General features: G+C 42.2%; 1 protein-coding gene across 1 annotated transcript in view; it reads left to right on the top strand.

Moving 5' to 3' along the window:
• Positions 1–6: 6 nt before the first annotated feature.
• Positions 7–20,932, top strand: part of AMBRA1 (autophagy/beclin-1 regulator 1) — a 173,299-nt gene continuing 152,373 nt past the window's right edge. The window contains exon 1 of the mRNA XM_010842452.1: positions 7–161. The gene's annotated coding sequence lies outside the window, so the exon portion shown is untranslated. The remainder of the gene's footprint in view (positions 162–20,932) is intronic.

Genomic DNA, 20,932 nt, shown 5'->3' with positions numbered 1-20,932 from the left:
GCGCCGGGTCGAAGGCTTCTCGTCCGCGAGGCCCCCGCGCTCAGGCTGCTTTCTCCCGCCGGTCGGCGGAGCGGACCTCTCGCTTCCTTCTTGCCTCTCCTTCTAGTGCGCGGCTCAGTCCACCCGTTGGGCTGCAAACCGAGCCCCCGCCCGCCTCGCAGGTAGGCCCGGGAGGAGCCTGGGAGGCCCCGGCCCGGCATCCTTCCCCTGCCGGGTTCGGAAGACCTTGGCGCCGGCGGGTGGGTAGGTGGGCGGGCGCGCCGGTCGGCCGCGGAGACTCAGGCAGAGGAGGAGCTACACGGCGGCGGCTTTCGGGGGCGCGGTCGGAGAGGCGGCGGGCAGCGGAGGGAGAAACCGGAAGGAGGGAAGGGATGCTGGGGTTGCCGCCTGGAGTGGTCCGGGAGCGAGGGCTCGGTGGGTCCGGGGAGGGTGTCGGTACCCCCAGTGTGTGGGAGAAGCCTCTTTCTAGCAGCGGATAGAGCTTTGCGCGCTTTGGCCTCCCGCCCCCCAAAGGCTCCGGGTGTCACGACTCAGTTGCACTGGGGGACACTCTCCGAGTCCGGCCTTCGAAGGGACCCTTGACTAGGTGGAGGCCTGCGGCCGCAGGGCCCTCCGGTTCCTCTGAGCCAAGTGTCACGTTCTCGCCTATTTTTGGGTAGGGAAACTGAGGTTGATCTGGGACGTGACTTTCCCCATATCCGGCACAGATCTTTAAATGTACTGTGAGTTCATTTTTTCGTTGTTTACCAGTTCATTGTGTGTGTCCCCCCGCCCCATACTTAACCAGTCATTTTATCCACATAGTGATTTGTCGTTTGATTGTCTCTCTAGTCCCTCCTTCCGAGGAATATAGGTAGATTCCGTCCCTGGAGACTTCAGAAGTAAAGGGAACACGCAGTCTTGCGGCTGGTTTTGCGTTGAAAGTCTGTATCATTTTAGCGGGAGGAGTCATGACAATTTCTTTTTGTTTCTTGATAGAAAATTTTGTTTGCTCCCTGGTTTGCTTTCGGTTTGGTACTTTCTGTCTCCTCCTTCCTCGCAGCCTGTTTCTCACTGGAAGTCTTTCTACTGTGGTGTTAAGTACTTAATGTCCTGAAGAGGATGGTCAAGATTTTGAAGTCAGATATTTGTCCTGAGAGACTGCTTTCTAGGAAGAATCCAAATAAAACCCAAGGAGTCTCTTTTTTGCCAGTGTTGTTGTATTTCATTAGTGACTTAGTTACTGCGTATACTAGAGTTTAAAAGACTATGTGTAGAAATCATTCACATATTGACATATTTAAATCGAAAGTTTAAATATGGGAACTCCATTATTTTTTCCTTTTCTCTCCTAGCCCGGAAACTTTGGAGACTAAATGTTCTTCCTCATTTTATTTTCATTGGATTTAGTGGCATGATTCTAATTTGTGTAATTTCTTTGTTGAAAAAAATAATCAACCTAGAGGTCATTCTAGGTTGAATAAGTATTTCCATAGTACAAATTTAGAATCAGTAGGAGTTGGGTTTTCTTAAGGGAGAAGAGACTAAATTTGTAGTTCTTGGAGGGAGACTATACAAGTCTATGTACTTTAACAAATTTAGACTTCTCACATGAGTTTTGGAAGGATTATTGTTTTTTCTTTGTATTATCATTATCATCATCATTTTAGTGAGGTCAGCAGGATTTAAATGTAGGGGCCCTTGATCTTGAGTGATTTCCTAATTGCCAGATCCTGAGTGCTCCCAGGAAGAGATTAATGAAGAGTTACTAGACTGTCTTTATGGAGACTCTATATTGGGAAGTTAGGCTAATGTGTGTTCTCTGAAAAAGTTTCTATGACAGAAGAGAATTTAATATCAGAGAAAAGAATTTAGAGGGCTTCCCCGGTTCGATCCCTGATCCGGGAAGAACGTCTGGAGAAGGAAATGGCAAACCACTCCCACACTCTTGCCTGGGAAATCCCATGGACTGAGGAGCCTGGCAGGCTACAGTCTATGGGGTTGCAAAAGAGACACAACTCACTGAACAGTGACAACAACAAAGAATTTAGAGGAGGGAGGGACATATTCCCCTGGAGATTGATAGGTTCTGCATAGAATTTAGAGTTAGTGGTTCCTAATGAATGCTAAATAAGAAATGAAATTTGCTGTGAGTGTCAGGAAGAAATGTTAGGAGTATTTTGTTATGCTTTCGTGGAAAATAATTAGCAGAGGTTTAAGTTGAATTGAAGAGGACAAGAAATTTGGTTGTGCTGGAAAGGGTGGAACTTCTTATCAGCTTCCCCCCTGCTTTGTGGTAGACATTCACTCAACTTTTACCTTTCTGGGTTAACTCTTGTGTTCTGCTAATGTCAGGTCAAGCTCTCTTCTGGCCTTTCTTTCAGAATTTACAAATTCCGAATGTGGCTGAATTATTCTGTCTTCTCTTTTAGTAAGAAAGTTCTTGGGGATTGTTAAAGATGTGAATTTCTTTGAATGTCTTTTAGAACTTATCCTGAAAGGAGTTATGTATACCACTTAAAAAAGTTTCATTATATATATCACTTGAAAGCAGTTGGTTATTTTTATTAACAGAATAATAGCTTAGTTTTATACTGTATAATTTTCAAAATATTTTGCAACTTGTGTTAGGTTACTTATGAGACTTTTATCCTTTTGATCACGGTCCTTTATGCTGCTTATTAATACTGAATCCAAAACAGACATTTATGGTCTTCAAGGATCTTGTTGAACGTTGACAGTTTACATGGGTGGTTTATCTCACTCTTCCCGTTTATCTGACTCTTAAAAGACTTGGAAGGAAAAGTTTGTTGTTAGCACACTGCGACCTCTTTTTTAAAGATACTTCTCAGCCCTGATTGAGTTATTTTGGAATGGGATGCAGATCTTTTTGCCCAGTGGTTTGGTTTACCAAAAAAAAAAACCTAAGGTTTTTTCAGTTCCTTTAATCATAGTCATGCTCGTTTCTTTCTCCAATTGTTCCTCATAAACCCAGAGAGAACTTTCTGTTTCTTGTCATATTTTTTTGTTTGTACGGAAGTGCTGTGGTACCACCTCTGCTGCGGCTTGGGGATATAATTGATGTTTTATATTTTCAAACCCCTCCTCCCCCCAAGTTAATTAGATCAGGTTTTTTTTTTTTTTTTGGTCCCTTTTTCTCAAAGCTAAAATTAGTTACTGATAGATAAAAATTTTGTGACCAGTTATTGTCAATATATTTATGTGTCAGTAGTATGCGGCAGACTGCCAGAGCGATGTGGCTGGAAGAAAACAGATTAAGGAATCAGGCGGCCTGGGTTTAAGTCCTAGGTTTACCATCTTACTAGCTGAGAAATCTTGTACGGACTATTTAAGGAGGCCATAGGGAAGATTACTTTCCTTTATTGAGCGTTTACTGTGTTGTATTCTTTACAAGTGTTAATCTCACTTAATGCTCAGAACAGTCCTTGAAGGTACATATTCTTTTCCCCGTGGATACTCAGATCACAGAGAAGTGAATGATTTGTCCCGGATCACACAGCACGTATGTAGCAGAGGTAGGACTCAAATTCAAGGCTTTGAGCACTTTTATGTGTCTGTATTGAAAGGATGGGAAAGATAATGCTGCTATTGTAATAACTTCTGTTGATAAAAAGAAGATACTTGAAGCTGCTTTGAAAAGATAAGGTGCTCCTCCAGTGTTAACGTCTGTGCTATCTTACAGCAACAATGACTTGATGTCGTCTGGGTTCTCGGTCCGCTTGCTTCTTTGAAGGCAGCGTTGTGCCTGACGGTCATGGAAAACAGAAGCGACAAACATTAAGTGCCCTGGAGAAGCTTACTAAAGTGTTTGTGTCAAGGGGCACGTCCTTGGAAGTGCGAGGGAGAGAAGTTTTAGGTGCTGCCTGATACTCCCTCTATTCCAGTTAGTCCTGGCTTGTTTGTGGATTAGTGTAGTCTTTTCTAGCTTGTTCTCTGTCGCTTCCTTTGCTCTTAGGGTTGATAATCTTCACTTCTTTGCCTAAGCTTTCTCCTTTCTTCACTGAGCATTGTTGCGGTACTGTGTTTTTGTTCTGAGGTGTGAAATACTCCAGTCAGACCTTTTGGAACTCTTTCTTGATTGCAACTGTATGTTTCAAGCCTCACCTTTTCAGACTTCTATTCATCTAACAAATAATTACGGAAGGCTTATTAGATGCTGGGGTACAAAAGTAAGACATGAGTGTTCCTGACCTGATGGAATTAATTTGAGTGGGGAGCAGAATTGACCAGGTATCTGATAAAGATTGAAATGTAGGCTGTGCTGTAAAGGAAACAGACAAGGGCTGAGGGGAGAGAGAGAGAGATGAAGGCATGAGGAATGCACTGGGCGTTTGTGGGAGTTGACAGTAAGTCCCCTAAAAAGTTGCAATCACAACATACCACGATTCAGAGAATTAAAGTTCTCCTGTTGCCATTACAATGGAAGTCTTCATAGATTGCTGTCTGTAATGTTTGTCTGTTACTTAATGTATGATAACACTGGATTTGGCTTAGTAAAGGATCAGATCAGATCAGTCTCTCAGTCGTGTTCGACTCTTTGCAACCCCATGAATCGCAGCACGCCAGGCCTCCCTGTCCATCACCAACTCCCGGAGTTCACTGAGACTCACATCCATTGAGTCAGTGATGCCATCCAGCCATCTCATCCTCTGTCCTCCCCTTCTCCTCTTGCCCCCAATCCCTCCCAGCATCAGTCTTTTCCAGTGAGTCAACTCTTCACATGAGGTGGCCAAAGTACTGGAGTTTCAGCTTCAGCATCATTTCTTCCAAAGAAATCCCAGGGCTGATCTCCTTCAGAATGGACTGGTTGGATCTCCTTGCAGTCCAAGGGACTCTCAAGAGTCTTCTCCAACACCACAGTTCAAAAGCATCAATTCTTCAGCGCTCAGCCTTCTTCACAGTCCAACTCTCACATTCATACATGACCACAAGAAAACCGTGACTTAATGAATATCTAGCATGCTTGACTAATGAATTTAATTTTTACTTCTTATAGTTTCCATTTATTAGTTTTTTCCCTGAAGAAGCTATTCTTTGAAAGTTGAGTTCAGTGAATTTGAAAACTGCGTATGGGCCTTCAAATGTTCATAGCAGGGAATAAACTGAAGTATTTAGCTTTACTTAAAGGGAGAGACCCTTTGCCCTCAAAAAAGATCTTCATGACCCAGATAATCACGATGGTGTGATCACTGATCTAGAGCCAGACATCCTGGAATGTGAAGTCAAGTGGGCCTTAGAAAGCATCACTACGAACAAAGCTAGTGGAGGTGATGGAATTCTAATTGAGCTATTTCAAATCCTGAAAGACGATGCTGTGAAAGTGCTGCACTCAATATGCCAGCAAATTTGGAAAACTCAGCAGTGGCCACAGGACTGGAAAAGGTCAGTTTTTATTCCAGTCCCAAAGAAAGGCAATGCCAAAGAATGCTCAAACTACCGCACAATTGCACTCATCTCACACGCTAGTAAAGTAATGCTCAAAATTATCCAAGCCAGGCTTCAGCAGTACGTGAACCACAAACTTCCAGATGTTCAAGCTGGTTTTAGAAAAGGCAGAGGAACCAGAGACCAAATTGCCAACATCCGCTGGATCATGGAAAAAGCAAGAGAGTTCCAGAAAAACATCTATTTCTGCTTTATTGACTATGCCAAAGCCTTTGACTGTGTGGATCACAATAAACTGTGGAAAATTCTGAAAGAGATGGGAATACCAGACCACCTGATCTGCCTCTTGAGAAATCTGTATGCAGGTCAGGAAGCAACAGTTAGAACTGGACATGGAACAACAGACTGGTTCCAAATAGGAAAAGGAGTACGTCAAGGCTGTATATTGTCACCCTGCTTATTTAACTTCTATGCAGAGTACATCATGAGAAACGCTGGGCTGGAAGAAGCACAAGCTGGAATCAAGATTGCCGGGAGAAATATCAATAACCTCAGATATGCAGATGACACCACCCTTATGGCAGAAAGTGAAGAGGAACTAAAAAGCCTCTTGATGAAAGTGAAAGACGAGAGTGAAAAAGTTGGCTTAAAACTCAACATTCAGAAAACGAAGATCATGGCATCTGGTCCCATCACTTCATGGGAAATAGATGGGGAAACAGTGGAAACAGTGTCAGACTTTATTTTTTGGGCTCCAAAATCAGTGCAGATGGTGACTGCAGCCATGAAATTAAAAGACGCTTACTCCTTGGAAGAAAAGTTATGACCAACCTAGATACCATATTGAAAAACAGAGACATTACTTTGCCAACAAAGGTCTGTTTAATCAAGGCTATGGTTTTTCCAGTGGTCATGTATGGATGTGAGAGTTGGACTGTGAAGAAAGCTGAGCGCCGAAGAATTGATGCTTTTGAACTGTGGTGTTGGAGAAGACTCTTGCGAGTCCCTTGGACTACAAGGAGATCCAACCAGTCCATTCTGAAGGAGATCAGCCCTGGGATTTCTTTGGAAGGAATGATGCTAAAGCTGAAACTCCAGTACTTTGGCCACCTCATGCGAAGAGTTGACTCATTGGAAAAGACTCTGATGCTGGGAGGGATTGGGGGCAGGAGGAGAAGTGGACGACAGAGGATGAGATGGCTGGATGGCATCACTGACTCTGTGGACGTGAGTCTGAGTTGGTGATGGACAGGGAGGCCTGGTGTGCTGCAATTCATGGGGTTGCAAAGAGTCGGACACGACTGAGCGACTGAACTGAACTGAAAGGGAGAGACTTGGAGTTTCCCTTATAACTTAGCAGTAAAGAATCCGCCTGTAATACAGGAGCAACAGGAGGCTCAGGTTCTATCCCTGGGTCAGGAAGATCCCCTGGAGGAGGGTATGGCAACCCACTCCAGTATTCTTGCCTGGAGAATCCCATGGACAGAGGAGCCTGGTGGGCTACAATCCATGGGGTCACATACGAGTTGGACAGAACTGAAGCGATTTGGCACACTCGCAAAGGGAGAGACTTAGGAGAATTGTGAAATTAGGAGAGGGAAAATGTAGGCTGCTGTTGAGTGTGTATATATTAATAATAACACCTACAGTCTTGTTTGGTACTTTTCCTTCAAAAAATTAAAAGCATTTTACAAACATTTTTTTCAGCTACTCACTGGAATCATATTTATGTCTGCAGAATTAACTCAGGCAAATTTCACATTTCATGATTTCAATGTTTGTTAATTTCTACTTCCCAGGATAGAACACACATTGTCCCATGAACCAAAATTACGTTGCTTTAGGTATATATGCCAATGCTATAATGAAACATCTGAAATTTTGCCGAGTTGGAGAGGATTCATCTGCGTCCTTGATTTGGGGAGAGAATCGGAGTTTTCAGTCTAGCTGACCTGTGGAAACAAGGCAGAAGAATGTGTCTTGCCAAACTCTTGGAATAATAGCATAGTGGTCCTGACTGAAGGCAGGCAGTCTGGGTCCAAATCACAATGCCAGTACTTACTAGCTCTGTGACTTAGGCAAGTTACCTAACCTCTCTGTGCCTCTCCTCATCTGTAGAACATCATACAGTTGTTGTGAGAATGAAATGAGTTGACATATGTAAAGCATTTAGAGTAGCACATTGCACTGTGCACTCCAGCTGCCAAATTGTTTTCAATATCATTATAGCAAGCTAAAGATCATATGTTTCTCAAAAGCAGAACAGATAATAGTGATGCGGAGATTGAAGTTTAGGGTCTTTTGAGAAAGCTTGAATAAGAAGTAGGAATAAGGGACAAAGCATATAAGTTGTCCCTCCTTCCCCTCAGTGTCCTTCTGAGTAACTTAGAGTAAGAGGATGAGCCTTGCTGGAAAGGAGGGAGCCTCCAAAGAACAGTGTCTGAAAGGACTCCAGATACAAGACAGACTTCGAGACTTGGAGGAGTTTGTAATATATGTAGCAAAACAGTCCAGAGCTATTTTAGGATCAGAAAAACACTTCTTTGCAAAACAGGTAGAAAATATTAGTATCTAATATTTCTACTAATACTAGTATCTAGTAAAGTTAGATGAATTTTACCATCTATTTTGGACTGTGATTGGTGCTTGAAGGATTTTGAAGAAAATGATTAAAGCTGTGGAAGAGGGTGATACTTTAGAGAAAAGTTGAAGCTACCAAGTCTCCTTGGGTAAATTTCTGGAAAAGTGAACTGTGTTTTTACTTAGCTATGAAGACTGAGCATCCAGTCAAGTTAGTTTTTTTTTGTTTTTTTTTTCTCTTATCCCTTTATGCCATTATAAACTTTGGGTTTGTTCAGTCTTTGCGTTAACTGTTTATGTCTTTATGTCCAAATCTCTATAATATTCCTGCTGTATCATTTACAAAAGCCTGTTAAAGATGGTAGTAAAGTCTTTTCTCCAGTCGTTCATGCAGGGAACGTCTCCCGAATGCCTCTGGCGGGTGGTGAGGACGCCGCAGTGAGCACTGGTCAGAGCCCGTGCTCACAGCAGCGCTTCACAGCAGGCGCTGCATCACTGGTTCTCTTCATTCTTAGGACAGCCTGATGGCGCAGGGGCTTTGGTTCTCCCCGTTTTACAGATATGGACATGGTGGCACAGAGAGGCTAGGCAGTTTGCTCAAGGTCATGGAGCTCGAAAGTAAGTGGCAGAACCAGGATTTGAATCCAAGCAGCCTGGCTCCCCTGCTCCAGATCCCTAAATTATTCTGATTCTAAACTACTTTAAACAATTCTAAACTCTCTAAATTACTGCTACTATACCAGGACTACAGTGAGGGGAAAAAAAAAAAAACATTGTTTATGCCCTTATGCAGAGTGTGATCCAGAGGGAGAGAGAGACAGCAAACAAAAAAATATGCAAATATATAATTATATAGTGTGCAGAGTTTTATGATGGAAAAGTAAAAAGTATTATAGTGGGGGGGGGCATGAATTGTATTGGAGCTTTGGGGGAGGTTTCTCTGAAGAAGTGAGGTTTAGGCAGACGTGAGAAGGACGAAAGGGGAATGGAAGAGAATAGCATGCGTGAAAGCCTTGGGGTGGGAAAGAACTTGGCACGTTGGAGAACCCGAAAGATGCCTGGTGTGGTTTGAATGCAGTGAGCAGGAGGGAGAATGCGGGCATAGGGAGAAGAGAGGGACTTAGGCAGGACTGTGTCAAGGATACTGTATATTTCCCCTCAGTATAATTGGAAGCCTTTGAAGGTTTTAAGAATGAGTGTTGTGATCTAATATATGATTTTTAAAAAATTATTCTGGCTACGTTGTGGAAATTTTTGGGAATCTTTGAGGGAAAAAATTGGAAATTGTGGAAAATCTGAAAGAGGAGGAAGTTGGGGGACGTCTAATACTTAGGGTGATTTATAGTGGTCCAGGGGCTTCCCGTGTGGCACTGGTGGTAAAGAACCTACCTGCCAGCGCAGGACACACCGGAGACACCGTTGGGAAGATCTAACCTGGAGGAGGGCCTGACAGTCCACTCCAGTATTCTGGCCTGGAGAACCTCATGGACAGAGGAGCCTGGCGGGGTACAGTCCATGGGGTCGCAAAGAGTTGGAAGCGACTGAAGCAACTTAGCACGTGCGCACACACAGTGGTCCAGGCAGAAGATGGTGATGGTTTGGATTAGGCTGTAGGCACAGGAGACGGAGGAAGGCAGAAAGATACAGTAGATATTTTAGAATGAGAACAGGAAGGCTTAATGATGGATTAGATATGTGGGAAGAGAGAGGTATCAGGTATGATTCCCAAATTTCTGGTGTGAGTATCTAGGTAGATTAAATTGCTAGTTCTGAGATGGAAGCATAGGAGGAGGAGGAGATTCCAACTATTAGGAAAATTGAGGGAAGGCCTCAGTTTCAGTCGTGCTCAGTGTGGGTTATCTGTGAAATAATACAAATGGAGACATGAAGTAAGCAAGCTGTTACTGAGCTAATGCTCAGAAGTGGTGCTGGAAATAAATCTGGATGCCCGTGGTATACAGGTAGTATTTACAGCCAAGGAAAATGGATGCATTTACGCAGACGAAAGGTGTCCAAGACTAGGATTAGAAGATCACTCAGCACTGAGCTCCAAGGAAGTTCGGAGAAAATCTCAGAAACTGAGAGAGGAGTGTGTTTCAAAGAGGAAGTGACCCCCCCTATATTTTGTTTGATTTAGCAAAACAGAGATCACTGATGATCATAGCAAGAACAGCGTTGAAGAAGTGAAAAGGGAGGAAGTGGAAATGGTTGGTGTACTTTGATGATTAGCATGTCTGTCTTCCCATAAGAAGTAAGACTTTGGGACTTCCCTGGTGGTTAGACTGCGGGCTCCTGATGCAGGGGGCCTGGGTTTGACCCAAGTGTTCTTTGTATATTATGCATACTGTATCAGGTATATAGTTTACAAAAATTTCTCCCATTCTTAGGTTGTCTTTTTTACTTTCTTGATAGTCCTTTGATACACAAAAGTTTTAAAGTGTGAAGTTTGATTTACCTACATACTACTGGTGTCATATCTAAGAATCCGTTGCCAAATCCAAGGGGTCATGAAGATTTTCCTGTCTTCTAGGAGTTTTGTGCAGAGAAGGCGCTGCCGTCTCGGGTCGCACAGAATCGGACACGACTGAAGCGACTTAGCAGCAGCAGCAGGGAACTAGATCCCTCATGCCACATCTAAGATGTGATGCAGTCAAATAAATGAATAAAATTTTTTTTTAAAGTAAGACTTTTAAGAAAATGAAGTACTATTAGAATGTCCAGGAACGTAGGAACCGTACCATTTCATTTTGGTGTCCTTGGCTGCTTTTAACCTTCATGTCTTGCAAAAAAGTTGTATTAAAGCAGAAAGGGGAGAGGGAATGAGGATATTTGCAATGATGAGATAAAGATTCTCGTTTTTATATGTGGCCTCAGAGTTTAAGGCTTAGGTACTTTTCAGCTTTGCTATCATTAGCCTTTCTGTCTTACTCCCTACCTAGTGGGTCTTTTGTACTTCAGTATTACTGGTTTTTAAAGCTCATTCCATATCTAATTAGCTGATATGCTTGGTTATTTATTTTATTTCTCTTTATTCATTCACCTGTTTATTGACTTTTCTTTCTATGTAGGATACTGTGTAATTATGACTATAGACTGTATTTCAGTTTCTGTTTTGTTTGCCTTTTACACACTCTTTACTCAAAGTCTAATTGGATATATTGAGGTAATATTAAAATTTTGGCTACTTTTCTACCTAGAATTTTGTATGATGACTTTCCTGGGAAAGGCTAAGGATTTTATAGTAATTGTGCCCATTAGTTCTCCTAGCAGTTTTTTTTTTCTTTTAAAATAATTTATCGAGGTAAAATTCACAAAACATAAAATTAACCATTTTAAAGTGAACAGTTGAGTGGCATTCGCATAATATTGTGCAACCGCTACCTCTGTCTAGTTTCAAAACATTTCCATCATTCCAAAGAAATCCTCTTTCCAATTGAGCAGTTTTTTAAAATTTTTTCTCCACCTGAAATCCAGCAGCCTTCACTCTGTCTCTCTGGATTGATACATTCTAAATAGTTCATGTAAGTGGAATCATCCAATACGTAGCCTTTGGCGTCTGTGTATACACACACACCGTAATTTGTTGGTCCGTCGTCTGTTAACGAACGTTTGGACTGGTTCCACCTTCGGATGTTGTGAATAGGGCTACTGTCAGCATGGATGTGTGTGCACTTGTTCTCAGTTGTTTTGGGTATGTACCTGGGAGTGGAATTGAAGAGCCCTCTGCTAATGTAATTGTTAATGATTCTTTCTGAAATGTAGGGATCAAAGCCAACACCTGCGGTTTCTATAGAGTGTGTGTGATTTGTGAGTTGTTGGTTTAGATTGGGATTGAGACTCTCTTTCCTGTATGTTTAACTTTTTCAGGAACTGAGTTCTCCGTTACTGGTTTTATTCTTTGCATTTTACTGATGGCATAATGGAGGTACAGCATCTGCATGATTTTAACTTCCTATCATCTTCAGAGCAAGTCAGTGATGGAACTGGTAGTTGAAGGCTCCTAATTATGTCCTTTGTCTCAGTGACCCATTTAAAGCCATGTTGCATTTACATGAAGTCGTTTGAAATAGGCTTCCTATATTTTATAATCCTCTTGAAGGGATGTTGTTCAGGTGGTGTTAAGCAGATGTTCTCTTTCCATAGTGGACAAGACAAGAGGAGATGTGTTTTAATTGCAACAGAAGGGATATAGATTACAAATTAGAAAGAACTTCCTGACTACAAGATACTTAAATGTTAACCAAGGAGGGTTGTGAACTATCTTTCCCAAAGACTTCGTAAAGATCTTTCTAGGATGATGTTGGTGTGGGCTTGTTAAGAAATGAGGGCAATGACAAAGATGACTTGCTGAGGTCCCTGTTAACCCCAGGAAATAGTAGTGTGATGGTTAATCAGGCAGTGTTGCTGGCATTTTAATGAGTATATTTTCATTTTCCTTATGAAGAAATCATCGTTACAGAGTAGGTGAATTGCTCAAGGTATCCTGGTGAAATAGAAGATTAGCATTCTGAACCTTCTTGGCTCACATGTTGAACGCTTAGGGATGTGGTTTATTATAAACGAGCCTTTTCATGACGGTATGATGTATTATTGTGATTCTTCTCTAAGCTGTAGGGGTCAAAGCCAACACCTGCGGTTTCCATAAAGTTGGTAATTTGAGAATTGTTGGTCGGGGTTAGATTGGAACTGAGAACCTTTTTCCTGTGAAAATGGACTTAGTCTCCTGTTACACATACAGAAAAGGGAGCACATTTTCAGTAGCAGACTAAGATAATAGATTCTTTTTTAAAATGTATTTTTAATTGGAGGATAGTTGCTTTACAATGTTGTGTTGGTTTCTGTGCCTCTGCAGTGTGAACCAGCCATGAGTATACCCATGTATCACCTCCCTCTAGAGCCTCCCTCCCCCGCATCCCCCATCTCTAGTTCAGATAAGCTCTGGGGCTGAGCTCTCTGTGTTGTGTAGCAACTTCCCACTAGCTGTCTGTTTGACACATTGTAACTTTTACAATGTGATGGAGTTGGTGATGGACAAGGAGGCCTGGCCTGCTGCGATTCATGGGGTCGCAAAGAGTCAGACATGACTGAGCAACTGAACTGAACTGAACTGAACTTTTACACACTGTAACGTATGTAATTCAGTGCAACTCTTTCAATTCATCCCACCCTCCCCTGCTCCCCCTCGTGTCCACAAGTCCCTTCTCTACGTCTGTGTGTCTCTACTCCTGCCCTGCAAATAGGTTCATCGATAAGGCGATAGAGGCTTAGTGGAGAGTTTAGGAAGGACCAGGCTAATGTTGCCTGGGTGAAGGTGCCCATGAGATGGGCCCATTTTTGGTTTGTGGTGCTTGGAAGAATAGGAGCCAGAAGATGGGCAAAATGAACATTAGATTCTGTTGCAGAACGTAAGCATAAAATTACTCATTAAATGCAGTATTAAGTTGCCAATTTATATGCTCAGCTCAGGAAGTGCCAAATTTAAGGTGCTTAGATCAACACTAACTCAGTCGGGTGACACTTTTGGTCTGGATTATGGTGCCTTGTAGGGTATCTCAGGTCTGCTAGGAAAGTTGTGCTCTGAGATCCATGGGTCATTGACTGGAAACTTGGCTGGGAAGGAGTATTACCATTGGTCTCTTTAATGAAAGGTTTGCTAGTTTATTTATTTTAGTTGAGCTATGGGAGCATTTACTTGTTTATGTCTCCGCTACTGAAAATACCATCAAATTGAGCTTTCTTGAATTGGCAACAACTATTACCTCTGCAGGATAAAAGAGAGGGGAGCCAACTTTTGAATACTTACCGCATTCTGGGAAGTTTATATTTATTCCTTCACTTAATAGTCATAAGAAACCTGTAAGGTGGATGGCAACATCTCTGTTGTAAAGGATAAGAAAAAGTGATGCCTCCTGAGGGATCTCTGGGCTCTTACGAAAATCATGTGGTGAGGTCCATTGGTTCTCATACGGGTGTGTGTGTGTATATGTGTGCTCAGTCACGTCTGACTCTTTGGGACCCCACGGACTGAAGCCTGCCAGGCTCCTCTGTCCATGGAATTTCTGAGAAAAGAATACTGGAGCAGGTTGGCATTTCATATATATATATATATATGTGATATTTTTATATTTTATGTTTTATATGTTATATTTGGTTTGATCTGTTTTATATTTTAGTGTTTTCGCATAAGATATCATTTGGACAAAGGATTTTGCTAATTAAAAAAAAGGAAGAAAACATGGAAGACCACCAAGGAATCATGAAAGAAAATTAGTAAAGACAACCAGAAGATTGAACAGATGGCTAAATTACATAATTGTTATTCAAGAAATAATGTCGAAGTTTGAGGCTACTTGATGTCACAGCCACATGTACAGACAGGACAGATATTCTATCCCTAGGGAGCATGGAGTGGGCGAAGAGTATGGACTCTAGAGTTTAAATTCTAGCCCAGCCCCTGGCAGCTGTGGGGTTTGGGGATTCTTCTTTAAACCTGGTGTGCACCAATATACATGATGATATAACACCTTTTTCAAGAGTATTCGTAAGGATAGGGAATAGCATGTAAATACTCTTGAGTGCCTGGCTCATAGTATCAGTAGATACCCCCTCACTACTAGCTCCTGCTAAGATACTGATGACATATGTGGTGATGGCAGTTTTTAGTGTGTTAACATCTCCCTCCCAAATGCCTGCAGAGCTGCTTCATATCAAGGGTGGGTGGGGTAGAGTAAAGGGTCTCCTTTACCTCTGTGTGTATATATCTCAGGGGTGCCTAGCATTCCTGTTTGTGATAAAGATCTCTTTAAACTGCACATGATTCATGAATGCATCTATTGTTGATGAAAGGAGAAAAACTTGAACATCACTAAGTTTGTTTTCATTGGCCATAAAGAAGAAAGAGTGGAAAGGAATGCCATACAATGAGTTGAGAGACCTGGGCTTTTTGTCTGAGAGCTGCCCTTGTGAGTCTTATAAAAATGGGCAGGTGGGTTTATACCTTTTTAAGACTCTGTATTCAAAGTGATATCTAAGTCACATTTAACTTTGTACATCCGTGATTTGACTAAAAACATTCATTTCTTTTCATTGCCAAAATTTCAAAGCATTACAGCATTAAGGAGCTTTCCGCTGATTTGAGCTGGCAAGCTTCCGTTCATACTGAGCATGTCTGGGGCAGTGTTTTGTATAGAAGGCCACTGCACACCTTTTGCCAAGGATCACAGAGAGAAACATGTGACTTGTAGAATATCCAAATGGAACTGAAACTAAGAACAATTGTAAGGAGGCTAATGTGAGAGAGTGTCTCTTGCTTTGGGGCTGATGGTTGGATTTTTAAACCCACAGCACTTTGTGTAACACTTGCCATGTTTCAGTATGGTAGTTATAGTGCCAGTATACTGCCGCTGCCTTCAGAAAACTCTGATGTTGGAGACCTTTTCTGTGTTGTATTTGTTGGTTTTTTATCTCTCTGTCACTGTCACCTATAATAGGTCCTGGTACATATATAGTCCCCCCAGACATGCTAAATGGAAAAGCATCTGATAAAATGGGAAAAACGCTTGTAGCTTTGAATGCCATCTTCACCACGTACTGGCTGTTTGATCACGGGTGAGTAATTTCACATCAAGCCAGCTTTTGGTCTGTAAAATGGCAAAGGGGTAGCAAGGGGCTCTGGAGATGGAGTACGCAAAACATGAAGCACTTAATAGTGGTAGTCTGCACTGTTATTAACAAGATATTTTGCACTTCTGCTTGAAGGGAAGCTTGTTTGCTGTGGCTTCAGTATGTGGGAGAATTATCCCCTCTTGCACGTTTTTGCTCAAAAGAAATCATTTGGCATTTCTTCCTCTGTGGGCCCATAAGGATGGTTACTTTGAGGAGGCAGAGAAGGGGGTAGGATCCTGGAGGAGCTGCTGCAGACCTTGCATTTCTGCAGATCTCTTTAGAATGCCACTTCTATATCGTGCTCTCACTGAAGGCACCTGACTCAGCGACAACACGCGAGCATTAGAAACATTTGCCCCAGTCAGAGAATATTCTATACCTGCCATCCTGCTTGGCACTTAAAGACTTTTCCCCCCCAGTTCTCTATGATGCAGTGATTTTTTAAAAAAGTTGGCCATGTGGCATATAGGATCTTATTTCCTCAATCAGGGATTGAACCCATATCCCCTACATTGGAAACACAGAGTCCCAGCCACTGGCCTGCCAGGGGAGTCCCTGTGTGACAGGTAAAGAAGGTAGGCTTTAGGTTAACGTAGTATATATGATCCCATTTTGATACAGAAAACAAAATCTGTTGACCACAGACTGTTGTTTTACTTGTTGCAAGAGGCGTGTTTTTTTTTTCCTTTTTTTCTGATTAGCCTTTGTTTACAGATAATTTTAGGTTTATAGGCAGTCTTAAGAAATGGTAGTGAGGTAGATCCGTGTGCCCTGTACCCAGTTCCCCCAGTGGCAATGGTAGCATCTTTAAAAACCATAGTACACTGTTAACAACCGGGGTGCTGCTACTGATACAGCCAAGACAGCAAACGTTTCCGTCCCGCAGGGCCTTTCCTGACACCCTTTTATAGTCACTCCCACCTCCACGCCACCGTGAGGTGACGCTGCAGTCGATGAAGTGGCAGTAGAGTTTTTGTGCAGAGAATCTGGAAAATATATTCTCTGGGGGAAGGCGGCCAGTATCTCCCTCCCCCAGCTCTGTAATCCCACAGATCTGTCTTCCTTTGTCATTTCAAGAATGTCACGTAAATAGAATCATATAGTATGCAACCTTTTTTTTTTTTTTTTTTAATTAAAATTTTTTTGTTGGGGGCCCGCTCCATGGCCCGTGGGATCTTAGTTTCTAGGCAGGAATTGAACCTGGCCCAGACAGTGAAAAGTACTGAGTGCTAACCATTGGATTGCCAGGGAATTCCCAGAATGTAGCCTTTTGGATCAGTTTTTCTTTGATCAGTGCAGTGTAATTCCCTGGAGTGTCATCCAAGTTGCATGTATCAATAGTTTCTTTTTAATTGCTGGGTAGTATTCCCAGGTTTGGATATGCCTTAGTTTCGTTTAATGACTTGCCCACTGAATAACTTCTGAGTTTTTCCCCAGTTCTTGACTATTACAGATAAAGCTTCTATAAACATTTGTGTATAATTTTTTTGTGTGAATGTACATTCTCTGGATAAATGCCCAGGTGCAATTGCTGGGTCATACGGTATGTATTGCTTTAATAAATATTTTTTAAAAGGAAGAAAATTAGAGGTAAAACAACTAGTTAAATGATTCCCTAACCCTACATTTCTTTCTTTTTTAATCTTGGCTGCACCAGGTCTTAATTGCGGCACACGGGCTCTGCAGTCGTCCTTTCGGGGTGTGAAGTCTTTAGTTGTGGCGTGCAGAGTCTTTAGTCGCAGCTTGTGGGCTCTAGTTCCCTGAGCACGGATCAAACCCCGGCCCCCTGCGTTGGGAGCACGGAGCCTCAGCCACTGGACCACCAGGGTGGTCCCTCAAACCCTGCATTCTTGGTGCACATAATTTACTTACATCGATTGTTTGCTCTAGCATCAAGGCAGTAATAATCATAACACTGTAGTTTTCCTTGTCTCTTTCAACGGATGATCTGTGTATATATTACAAATAATAATTAACACAGCCTACCAGGGGACAAGTAATGGTTAGCACTGGTGAGGTTAGCTCTGTTATAGATAGGGAGGTTAAGTTGTGGATCTTGTGGAATTAGGTTATAGCCCTGTGTTCTGACTTGGAGTTATTCAGATTTATTCCTTTTCTCTTTATCTCCTGAATTAACTCTCTGTCACATAGGTGTGAAGACATGAAAAAGGTTTTTGGGTTTTTTTTTTTTTCTGTATCTGAGGTTTACTGCTTGTTCTGTAGAAGCAGTATAGCAGAGTGGTTAGAGCATCTACTTTGGCATCTGATTGAATTTGAGTCTCCCCTCCACATGGGCAGATCATCTAACCTTTCTAAGCCTCAGTTTTGTGGTTTGTCAGTGGGGATAATGACACTGTACTATCTTCATGGCGTCACTGTGAGCAGTAAACGGGATAATGTGCAGAAAGGGGCTTAGCTAGTGCTGTCAGGTATGCTGCATGCAGTGGATGTTCCGTGAAAGTGGTGTTTTAAACATGTTATATTCTACCACTCGCCTTTAGCGGTCAGTGGATGATAAATATTGGTGGATAAATATTGGGATCTTACTGCCATGTGTGTAAAGGCCTTAAGTTGGCTGTAACTTTTGAGGTAAGAATGCTTCCTTTGAAGGCTATTTCAAATTTAGTCTTATATATGTAGTTATTTCGGAGAAGGCAATGGCACCCCACCTCCAGTACTCTTGCCTGGAAAATCCCATGGACGGAGGAGCCTGGTAGGCTGCAGTCCATGGGGTCGCTAAGAGTCCAACACGACTGAGCGACTTCACTTTCACTTTTCACTTTCATGCGTTGGAGAAGGAAATGGCAACCCACTCCAATGTTCTTGCCTGGAGATTCCCAGGGACGGGGGAACCTGGTGGGCTGCCATCTATGGAGTTGCACAGAGTCTGACACGGCTAAAGCGACTTAGCAGCAGCAGCAGCAGCACCATGTAGTTATTTAAAAATAGGAAGTGATGTTGGATTATATGGTAGTATTAATTTGAATGAAAGTATTTTAACGTTTCTCCTTATTCATATTTTCTCAGGCTCATAGTAATAGAAAAATAGAAATGATTCTGAATTCTTGATTTCCTCCCTTTAATCTGTCCCCTCTAAACAACATTACTTTTTATATATTCTTCCTGGCATTTATCAGTACTTGAAAGTGTCACTCTTTTATTGCATAAATAAAGAGCTCTTATAAGCTCCTTGAGGGCAGGAATGCTCTCATTGGCTCTAGGATCCTCAGTACCTAGAGTAGTGCTGAGCGCCTAGATATTCAGTAAACACTTGCTGGCTGGCTGTAACTGCTTTTGCATCTTTCTTGTCCCCCCTAAGTGTTTTTTGTTTGGAAATTTGGGGAAATGCAATCCAACTTCCAGTCAGAGCTTAAAACGACTAGTTTCTTAAAATCCAGTGCCTTATTTTGATTGGCTGAGGAATGTGATTGGCGAGGTAGAAGGGCATCTGGACCTTTTAGCATAAGAGCTCTGCGTTTAATAATTTGACTTCTCCTTTTCCTGAAGCCTTGAGGGAAATTTTTCCTTTCCCTGTTCTAGTCAGCCAAGAACCTGACCTGGGCTGACTCTAACACTGGAGAACACTGAACACAGTATCTGCTGAGCCAAGGACTGGGAGTCGAGCTCTGATACTATCTGAAGGGAAAGCCTGAATTCAAATCCTGCTTTGCCTACTGACTCATCTTGCAAACCTAGATGAATTTCTTAACCTTTTCCAGGTTTAAATTTTCTTATTTGCCTGGTGAGTAATCCTATCTGTCTGGGCTTGTGAGGACACCTGATTTAGTGTCCTTAAAGCTTTTTTACAGTGCTGTCGCTATGGCTCCAGGGGTGTCCAGGAACGACTGGGAGCCGTGTGGTACTCCAGGGAGCAGAGCTGGACTCTCTTGTCCCCAAAGACTATGCAGAAAACAGAAAGACGTGATCCTTCGTGACTTGAAAGCAGCTCCACTTCAGCCTCCTAATGCTGTTTGTAGATGAGAGGTACGTTGTTGCCAAAGCTGTTAGGCCTGCGTACCTGAAGCAGCTGGGGTCCCTTCTCAATTCTGCGGTTAAGCTGTTTTTGTCTCTGTGAAGTTTCTTCCATCAAAAGCTACTCTTTTTGTCTTTCTTTCTCTTACTTGCCAGTAGGAAGTCTCTTGCCACTTTTGTGCACTTAGCGGTAGCCTTCCTGGTCCTGTTGATGGCTTGTGACTCAAAAATTGAGCTTCAGTTTCTTCTCGGTTCAGTGATTTCTGTATCCTTCCAAGAACCTGAAGGGGTTCTTATGGTTTCAGCTCACTCTTTGCCCAGAAGAGTCTGCAGGTTAAAAACTTCTTTTCGTTCTTCTGAGGTGAGAATAAGGAAGATTGTCAGTCTCAAATTTGGGTCTTACAGCCTTCTGCTTCCAGTTTTGATCATATTTTGTTTTTGAGCATACTTTCCTGCAGACATTAGGTTACATCCTTGTGAGTTACTTTTGGAAGCTCTAGTCAGCAAAATCTGTAGCAGAAAAGCTGGTGTTTTTTCCCTCCCCTTTATTAAAATAACAATCACTCGAATTTATTTAGTTTCCTATCTTCAAAGCATTTTGAAAGTTGTCAGCTTCTTTGTGATATACCCTTAGTGGTCTGCCTTACACTGAGTTTATATATTTAAAAAGCTTGTTGGGGGCTGTGGATATAAGAAAAAGAGGTCACATTGCTTGCTTATCTCTTGGTAAATTTGGGCTGACAACCTTTGTACAGGTATTTGATTCACTGTAACCTCTTAGCCTAACTTTCTAAAAGCAGACCAGTTGTATTTTAGAGTGTTTATAATTCTGTTTTTGTTTTTTTTTTAAATTTTTAAATTATTATTATTATTTTTTTTTATTTTACAATATTGTATTGGTTTTGCCATACATCAACATGCATCAGCCACAGGTGTACACGTGTTCCCCATCCTGAACACCCCTCCCACCTCCCTCCGCATACCATCTCTCTGGGTCATCCCAGTGCACCAGCCCCAAGCTTCCTGTATCTTGCATCGAACCTGGACTGGCAATTTGTTTCTTATATGATATTGTACATGTAATTCTGATGATTTTATACATGTAATTCTGAACATAAATGCTGTGCATGTCTGCAGTACAGGTGCAGGTTCTGTTAACATTAAAAAAAAATTATTTAGTTTATTTGGCTGTGTTGGGTCTTGGTTGCAGCAAGCGGAATCTTTGTTGCGTCATGCATGATCTTTCATTTCGGTGGGCGGACTCTCTAGTTGAGGCAGGCGGGCTTAGTTGCTCCTTGGCATGTGGGATCTTAATTCTCTGACAAGGGAT

The sequence above is a fragment of the Bison bison genome, unplaced genomic scaffold (assembly GCF_000754665.1).
Source record: "Bison bison bison isolate TAMUID 2011002044 unplaced genomic scaffold, Bison_UMD1.0 scf7180017864178, whole genome shotgun sequence".
NCBI classification, from domain to species: Eukaryota; Metazoa; Chordata; class Mammalia; order Artiodactyla; family Bovidae; genus Bison; species Bison bison.
The sequence above is the reverse complement of the archived record's forward strand: the minus strand, read 5'-3'. Positions and strand labels throughout refer to the sequence as shown.